The sequence below is a fragment of the Dendrobium catenatum genome, unplaced genomic scaffold, assembly GCF_001605985.2.
Source record: "Dendrobium catenatum unplaced genomic scaffold, ASM160598v2 fragScaff_scaffold_72, whole genome shotgun sequence".
NCBI classification, from domain to species: domain Eukaryota; kingdom Viridiplantae; phylum Streptophyta; class Magnoliopsida; order Asparagales; family Orchidaceae; genus Dendrobium; species Dendrobium catenatum.
In genome coordinates, this window is record NW_021318534.1 from 641,943 (window position 1) to 651,783 (window position 9,841).

Below are 9,841 nucleotides of genomic sequence, written 5' to 3' on the forward strand. Positions count from 1 at the left end.
CATTTAGCATAGCTTTCTTACTACTTCTTGAAGCAGCTTTTTAGTATAAAAATTAAATTATTTCTACTAAAAAGCTTAAAAATGTCATCCCAAACGAAACCTTAGTCATATAACACATCTGAACTAAATGATTTATTTCACAATCATGGAGAAAGACATCACTACCTATGGTAGGGTAACCCTCCCAATTCCAACATGATAAAGATCACATGCTACATGTCTTTTATCTTTTCGACTTCTATGTACAATGCATCAAATAGGGACCATTGAACTTCTATTGTTTTTGCACATAAACTTCATCATTAGCCAAATGAAAAAAAAAAAAGTACTCTTTGATGTGCTCCACATTCACTTTAAACTTTATAAAGCTATTCATATTGGAGATAAGCCAATATTCCACATTATAAAGTTAGTATGATATGAGCTATGAATGAGAATATGAGGAATATATTTTTTGAATGGTGTGTTTGTTCTTTAAGGGAATGGGCCATTATAATATGAAACTTGTCATTGAATGAAGATATAATCAATTAATCATATATTTATTTTTGTATGGTTTGAAATGAAAGAGGAATTATAATAATTTCCTTTAAGAAATAAAAATATTATTTGTTTCAAAGATTAATAGTCCTATATTGAAGATTCATAAAGATTTTCTTCTATTACTTCATAATTATATGGGATGTTAACATTTAAATATCTAATTAAGTAGCCAACTTAATCTAATTTTATTAAGTATTTTTGGTTTTTGTTCTCATTTGAATTAAAATTTTAATGATTATTTTATTTGAGTCAATTCATAATTTTATCAATTTTAACTAACTTGAAAATGCAATAATATAGAGCCATAATTTTGTTTGAAATTGGATTAAATTCATATTAAATTTAATACAATTTTTTCCAATTATTCTTCTTAGTAGCTTAGTAAGTGAAACTTATGTTTTACATTAATTATGAGAACATAGTTAAATTTAATTGAGTAATTTAATTATACAATTATGAATTATATTCAAATGATCATTACATAAAAATGATTTTATGTGTGGTTACAAATTTTAATCATAATTGAACACATGATTAATTAAATATTCTATTTATTTAGAGGCAAATATTTATAATCTGTTTAAAATGTGAGTTTATAAGCTAAAATATATATATTAATTAAAATGTTTAACTACACTTTTTTAGAATATGTGTTAATGGATAACATTTTTTCACTACAGGAAAATCACCCATTACCGACGGCCTTGTCCAGCGGCTTTCCGGCGGCTTTTCGACACTTTTCCGACGGTTTTTTACTATGGTTTTTTCTGGCGGCTTTTTGGCGTTTCCGGCGGCTTTTTAAAAATTTAAAGAAAATGAATAAATTTTAAAATATTTAAATGATTTAACAAATAATTATTAATAGTTAATTTTCATTTTAACTATTAACCCTAAATATTGACTAAGGGGAAGAGGAAGAAAAAGCTGAAGGAAAAAATAAAAGAAAAAATAAAAAAATAAAAAAGCGGAATGATAGAAGTTGGTTTCGAAATGTTGAACTAATTAGCTTCAGAGGAATTAGTGTTCCTTGAGAAGAGAGGAGAGGAAGAATATGATGGATAAAGAAATTAACACATTTGGTTTATCTTTGTAACCAACATTCATGTAGCAATGAGTGAGATAACTCCATAATGAAAGAAAATTAATACATAGTATGATGAAGATTTATCTCGCCCCATTGAGTGGAGCCAAAAGGGTGAGAGACACGGAGGAGAGAAAGGAGGAGACATCTTTTTTACATGGATTCAATCTTAATAGTTGCGTGAATGAAGACCCCCTACATGAACCTGAAGACAATCTTTTACTGGAATGAGATCAAGCTCCTAATTGATTGTTATAAGGAGTCACCTTAAAAGAACTTGTGATCCCTTTTATCCTTTGGTGGAAAGTGATTACATACAAATCGATTGTGATTTCATGTTGATATTAGGCAAAGTGTATTATAGTTGGATTGTTAGTAACTATTGTGGAGTCAGAGGCTCGATGGAAATGTTTTAAATTAGTTAGCTCAAAGCTAATTATACATAAGTTTGAAGTGATACTTGATGGTTGGAAAACTAATGAGTACTATGGCAGCCAAATGAGCAACAAATGTTGGACAACTCATAACCAATTGATAAAGAGCTATCAGTGTGACTCTATGTTTGCATAGTCGATAAGTGTTGAGATGATTGGTCAAGCAGTAAAAGTTAACTGACTAAGAATGAGTCAATATGGTATCGGAGGGAGCCCTCAATTAAGGATCAATCGATAATTAAAATAAGAGATTAATTATCAAAATTGCTAATAGTGATGCCATTTAGCTATGACATTAGAGCAAAGGATGAGAAAAAGCTATCAAATGTTGCATTATGATGTTAACTATTTATATTGTATTAGCCTTAATGTTATGATATAACTAACAAGCTATAAGTACCAATTAGGGCAAGCCAATGGGGGCTCTTAAGAAGCCTCAATGTGAATCAAGAAATCTTGCTACCTCTCTATAAAGAGGAAAGATTATTTCTTTAGAGAAGATCGATATTGGGATTGGGCTTAAGAGTTTTCTATAGGTTGAATTTTTTTATTGATGGGTATCAATCAATTATCATATTAGGCTCAACAATGTCCCTTGAATTTTTCCCATACTTCAAAGTGTTCTCAATATTGATGGTACCATTGAGATCAACTAGATTATACAATTTGTGAATTACATGAAACAAATTTATTTTTATTATGATCAAGTAAGTTTCAATTGCAATGAAATAGTTTATATAATTGTTAAATTCCATCAACCAGTATAAAAAATAAACCAAATTATTTTAAAAAATACTCAAAGTAACATTGAAGTATTTTGATTATTTTTTAAAATAACTATCACTGTTGGACGTCGGCTACTATCACCAAAGGCAGCCACCACTGTCATCTCCGCTACACCAGCTAGCACGGTTGCCTTATCATTGACCACAATCACTATTGTATGAATCAGCTTATTCAATATTCAATAAAAAAAAAAATGTTTTTAGTATACCATGTATGTTTTGTTTCATGCCAAAACATTAAAAAATAAACAAAAAATGATGTGTAATGCCCTCTTGCTCTTCTTTCTTTGACTACTAGCTAATATGTTGGGCTCACCCTCCTGCCCCTACTATTCTACCCTCCTAACAACAATAAATACACATATTTGTACTTTTATTTATACAATAAACTTTTAATTCTCAATCACTCAAAATTCCATAACCATTCTTAAATTAGGCATATAAATATTAAAAATTATAGGATTATCTCAATCAATTACTTATTACAACTTTCCAATATATAAAAAAAAGATAAAAAACAAGGAGGAGGAAGGTTCAATGAACACTTGCCTTCTTTTCCTCTAATGGGACCTATAATCACTTATCTCTTAGCTTATACTTAATAAGATTAGTGAAATACAAGATCATTAGCATCTAATCCATGATATAATTAAAATAATGACTTCAAAAGATATTCTTCATTAGTGCTAATTAAGAAGTTTATAAGCCTAATTATGTCTCCCTCTAATCATCAGCTTATGACACCTCTCTTTTACCTCTACACGTTTCTATGTGTTTTGATATTGACATGAGAAGAATATAATTAGTTTCTTATACTGAATTTAGCAACATGCCCAATAGTGATGTAATAAGAGTTTATGAATTTGAGTTTTGTCTAAAATAGATATTACTTTTATTATAGGAGGTGTTGTTAAGTAAGCTAAGCAATATATATATAAATATTTAATTTAGTTATCAACTAATTATCTAGTGCTCTTAGTATATCATAAAAGAAATGCTTCCAATCAATCTAAATCTAATATTAGAATATCACGATACTCAAATGAAATCTTTCGACTATACAAAATTGATCTAAAATGATCTCGCTTGTTATAATTGTGATATAAAATTGATCAAAATTTAGTCTCTCAATTATACACTATTAATTCCAATTTAGGTCTCATTTGGGACGACTTTTTTATTGCTTCTTAAAGCATCTTTCTAGTATAAAGAAATTAATTTTTTACTAGAAAACTGCTTTAAGAAGCAACAAAAAAGCAGTCCCAAACAAAGCCTTGATCTCAAAAGAATCATTTTGGATCAATTTTATATAATTCAGACTAAGGTTTAGTTTAGGACGTCTTTCTTACTGCTTTCTAAAGCAGCTTTTTAATACCAAAATTTTTTATTCAAAAATTTTGTGTACTAAGAATTAAGAAATTGCTTTAGAAACCAACAAGGAAGCCATCCCAAAGGAAACCTAAGGCTTTGTTTGAGACAATATTTTTACTGCTTTCTAAAGCAACTTTTTAACATGAATATTTTTTGAACTAGAAATTTATGTGCTAGAAAGCTGATTTACAAAATAATAAGAAAGCTGTTCTAAGCTTTATTTGAGACTGCTTCTTTATTGATTTCTAAAACAATTTTTTAATATAAAAATTTTTAATATAAAAAATTTTATACTAAAAGCTACTTCAGAAATCAATGAAAAAGCTGTCCAAAATAAAGCCAAACTATTTTTCTATTTTCTAAAGCAACTATTTAATACAAAATTTTTAAAACTTGATTTTTTTTACATTAAAAAACTATTTTAGAAAGCTATCTTAAATGAAGCTAAGGGTGTTTGGGATAGCTTTTTAATTTTTTTAAAATTTTCAACTAGCAATCACAATTTATTTTATTTAGCTATAACTTTATTGCTACTTTCTCATAAATTTTCAGAAAGTTTTAGGATTAAAAGCAACATTTTACAATTATAATAATTTTATAAATCATTAGAGCCTCGCCTATGATCTCACAACCTATTTCAAGCCATGCCATCCAGAAAAAACTATAAATAATTAATAGAGCCCTCATTCTTCACAGAGCGACTCAAGTAAGAAAAGGAGAAGAGAGAGAAGAAGAAAAGAGAAGGGGAAAGGGGAGGAATCATCTCCTCCTCGACCACCGCTGGAGTCTTTCCCGCCGCCTGAACACGCCGGGATTCTGCCGGATATTTGGGAGAACGCACTGAATACTGACCCAACTCCAATCCGGGATGCGGAATTCTTCTCATTAACACAGAGTTCCCTCCTGACGCCGAAACTCCGCCAAGCTTGATGCCGGAGTTTTCCTCGATCCACCAACAGGCTCGGACTTCTATCCGGACACCTGACCTTTCACTCTTCCCAAGTTTCTTACCCGGACGCCGGACCTTACTACCTGTTATCGAACTTTTTCCATTGTTGACTTCTACCTTACGCCGTCCTTCCTTACTTCTTGTCAGAAACAGTCCTTCCAGCCTCCGTCGCAAGGGCAACTGTCCTTCTTGACCTCCGTCGCCAAGCCAACTACGGTCCTTCCTGCTATGCCGCCCGTCGACTAGGTCCTTCTGACTTACGTCGCCCACCGACTCAGTCTTTCCATCCTCCGTCACCGCTGACTACGATCCTCCGACTTATGTCGCTCCGCCGACTACAGTTTTTAGACTCTGTCGCCGCCAACTACGGTCCTCCTAAACTTACGAGTACGTCACCCGCACAACTAGCAGTCTCGTTCGACCTCTGTCGCCGCGACTACGGTCTTCCTGACTTACGTTGCCCGCCGACTACAGTCCTTCCAAACCCCCGTCGCCAGCCGACACGGTCCTACTGACTTACGTCGCTCACCAACTACAAGCCTTCCGACCTCCGTCGCCCGCCGACTACGTCCTCCCGGACCAAACGAACATGTCATAGCTTGATTCTTTGTATTTACATCATGTAATGTACTCTATAAGATGTACATCAAAGCTAAGGCCTTCTCCCCAATTGAAGGGCCTTATTTGTAGATAGACTACATACTAGATGGATTCATCAAACTGAGGCTAGGCCCCGTGGTTTTTCCCCCTTGAGGGTTTCCACGTAAAAAATCTTCGGTGTCTCATAAAATTGCTAGACCCTCTTCTCTTATCTGATTGCGTGCGATTTTTCGAACAAACCATAAGACGATAACTTTATATTTCATCTCACCGTCGCAGAATACTCCTGGACGACGCAATTATAATCTTAGTTAATCTTATTAGGTTCATAGAGACAAATTAATTTTAATGATACAACAACATACTTCTTAAAGCTTGAAAACAATTTATTCAAATTCAAATTTTTATATACTCCAGAATCAAAAAATATTAAGTGCTTAATGAATAATAAAATGTGCAATATACATATCTTTTTTATGGGAAGAACTCTTATTTAAATGTTTAGAATTTTCTATAATTTATTGTAGTTGTTATCTTATTCGATTTATGATTTCTACTTAAGAAAAAAGAAGATTTGAAGAAATTACAATAGCTATATTAATTTGTGCCCCCATTAAAAAAAATTGTGTCACTGCCTCTTGCTTGTTTATACCAAAACCTTAGCGTTGGGCAATGATACCATGCATCAAAAATTCTGTAATTTTTTAGATCAGAAGCACACTATGATTGGTGTTTAATTTGCTTAGAAAGGGAAATCTTTGCGAGCTCACAATAATTGTTTCAGATTTCTGATTACATCGTTTGGTTATAAGTTTGTACCTCCTACTTGTTCTTTGCACCATAAACTTCGCTATTAGAATTTAGTGATTCACTTTAAATATTAGCAATGATAATACCTGTTTTTCCTAAATATCTAAGAATGCAACATAATTCATTTTGATTACCATTAAATCCAAAACTATGGTACTGAGTCTCTTTTGATTGGAATATTCCCCTTTAATGGCATTAAATGGGTCCTGTGAAAGAGTAAATTTTTAGCTTACATATTTTCACTTAGGAATTTCTGTGTTCATAGATTAGGAGATCAAGCTCTGTTACATTCTTCTCCTCCATGTTTATGTGCATGCAAACCCCTGAGCCATAAATCTCGAGTAATTAAATTAAGCAGTTGTCATTTGCAATCCATGTGTACAATTTTGTTTGTGTATGCTATAGCATAATATCTATAGAACTCTATTTATTTATTTATCACAATCAGCTGTGTGTATAATTCAAACATTAGGGCAGCTCAGTTGGGGATGAAGTTGGAGTGGATGGAAGATGGTGTTAAAACTATAATGGGTCCAAACCTGCCGTTAAAATCTGAATGTAACTAGGGGAAGAAAAATATGGTTCAACAGCATGGTACTGCTTATACTGGCTGGAAGGATACACGAAATGATCCTGTTAAAGCAGTGACTTTTGGGGATGGAACACCTTTGCTGCTGATATTATTAATTTGATTGCCTTGGAAATCCTTGAGGATGAAAGCGTGACTATACAACATGGAAAGCAAGGAGATTTACTATCTATGGGATAACTTAGGCTGATTTTGCATTCCCGCATCATTTGAGCCTCCTCGGCGGATTCTTGACCTCACTGTCTGTAAATAATGGTTTCTTTCTTTTATCCACAGCAAAAGTCATTTTGCATCTTTACGCCCCATTATATCTGGTTTAGAAATCTTACCTTGTTTGCTGTTTGTAATTGCTATTTGTATTTATTTTTGTATGATGGGTCATGTGGATTGCATGATGCCCATTGAATAGGTAGCTCCTGTTGCTATATGATGTGTATCTGTTTTGTTTGATATTATCTTGCCAGATAAAAAGTTCAATTATCATGACTTGTTCTATCCTTTTTATTTTTTGGACTTTTAGTCTTCAGGCAAGATTATCACAATAATATAGAATTGGCCCGACAAAGTCTCTGCTAACTTTGTTTTATTTTTAGTCGAGTCGGTTCACTTTATAGGAATTAGTCAATTTTTATTTTTTTTCTTTCATCATCATGGGAACAGTTGTTCTTCTATGCCTTGGGGTTATAATCATGTTTTTATCAGAATAAGGAGATTTGAATTGATCTATATTATTGATTTTAAGGTTAAGATCCAGAAGTTCATATTATTGTACAATAAATTTTGAATATTTTATATTTTATTATTTCATATTCGATGTGTTATTTAAATTCCTTCTCCAAATCTTGAACGATTATCATGGCGTTTTTCTTCTATCCAACCATCAGACAGCTTAGAAATTAAGATTAAAAAACAAATCTATGAAGAGCAGCTAAGTTTGTTGCTTGGAATTGTATTGGTTTGCTTGATGCTTGTTTGGCTCCTCATTAATTGATAAATAAAAATCTGAGTAAGTATCTTGGATTATTTATTCAATTTTGTTTTAATTTTTTGTTGTTAAAACTTAGATGTTGCGTGTTCGGCAAAATCACACCTTTATTTTGCCTTCCAAAGTTTGAATGAAAAGAGCCCCTTTTAATCCCTATGAACTTGACACCAAATTGTTTATCCATATTAGAATCTTAGCTCGTTTGATTGACCTGTTGTTGTTATATCCTCGCAAGAGTTATCGAAAATTTATGGAAATTTCCTATCATACCATTGATGCTTATTTTGATCCGCTTTCATATAATAGTTTATCTAGGTTAAGAGCATCTCCAGCCGAACGCCAAACGATGTGTATGCGTTCGTTCGGGTCGCTCCAGCCGAACGCCAAATCTTTTCATCATTTACCTTGCGGATGAACGTCGCGCAATATTGGTGTTGCACTTTCAACCTACGCTATTTTGCTCTCTCACCGGAAAAATGCGCGAAAATGGGAAGGATCTTACCTTCGCAGAAGAGCCACTTATAAATGGGGTTTGATTGGGCGCACCACGGCATTTAGAGTTTTGTTGTAGTTGCCATTGAAAAATGGAGTTCTCTGTTGCAGATGTCCTAAGTTAAAGTTACATTATGGGTTTTTTCCTGCAGCTACAATAAATTCTCTTAGATCTATTTCAAGCATTTATATATTGTATTTTTTTTGCAAGTAATCCTTTCAATATAGTTTCAACTCATATTTTTCCGTTCTGACATTTATAGTTTGATTTGAATATACTAGTCTGCCAACTTCTTATATTCTGCAGTAAAGCTAAACTATATTATAAATGTTGCAGTGTTATTTGAAGTTTTTTTATCCATTCTTTTGAATGTGCGTTGGCAATCGGCATTCCTGTTGAGATTAATTTCTTAGAACTCTTTGGTACTTTTCTATCGATTGGTAAGATCATTGAAAATTTTATTAATTCTTTTCAGCTATGTTGAACTTTGCAAAGTATATTGTTGATGCAATGATTTTGACTAGACCAGAAAAATGGGTTTTATTTTAATAATTCTGCATCTTTAGCACAATTGTATCTGATGTAAATCATATACCTCAGTGTATTTGTAATTTCCAGGTGTTTTATTTTATGGTTGGGGTCATGAGAATGCATTATGCCCATTGATAGGTAGACATCTTGTGTTTTTATGCACCCAGTATATTGGCTTTTGTTTTGATAATAATTTATAGATAACCAAGCTAAACAACAAAAGGAGGATTATTATGTGCATTGTCTGGACCGTCCAAAATGATATTGGGCGCAGAATTCAGCTCCGAAACAAATCCGGACACCGCAGTTTAATAATTTTCCAAACAAGGGTGGGGTGAAATGTTGTATCATGAAGGGATTTGCAGGTTATCACATCAGTTGATTTATACAGGTTTCAAGTTTTATTAGAGAGTGTCTTGTCAGTTGATTTATTCAAAATAAACTTATGTTGGTAGGTCTTTTAAGAGATTTTTGGTCAAATTAGTTTGTGCTTGTTAGCGTTAATTCTGCCTCTTAATGATAGATCTGTTACTCTAATTTACTGTTAGATCAATTATGAAATTTATGATATGTTTGATAAACTTTCAACAAAATTGTTCCTTTGATTATTTGTATTACAATTAATTAGTTTTAAATATCATAGTGCTTCAATTTAAAGTTTATTTGGGGT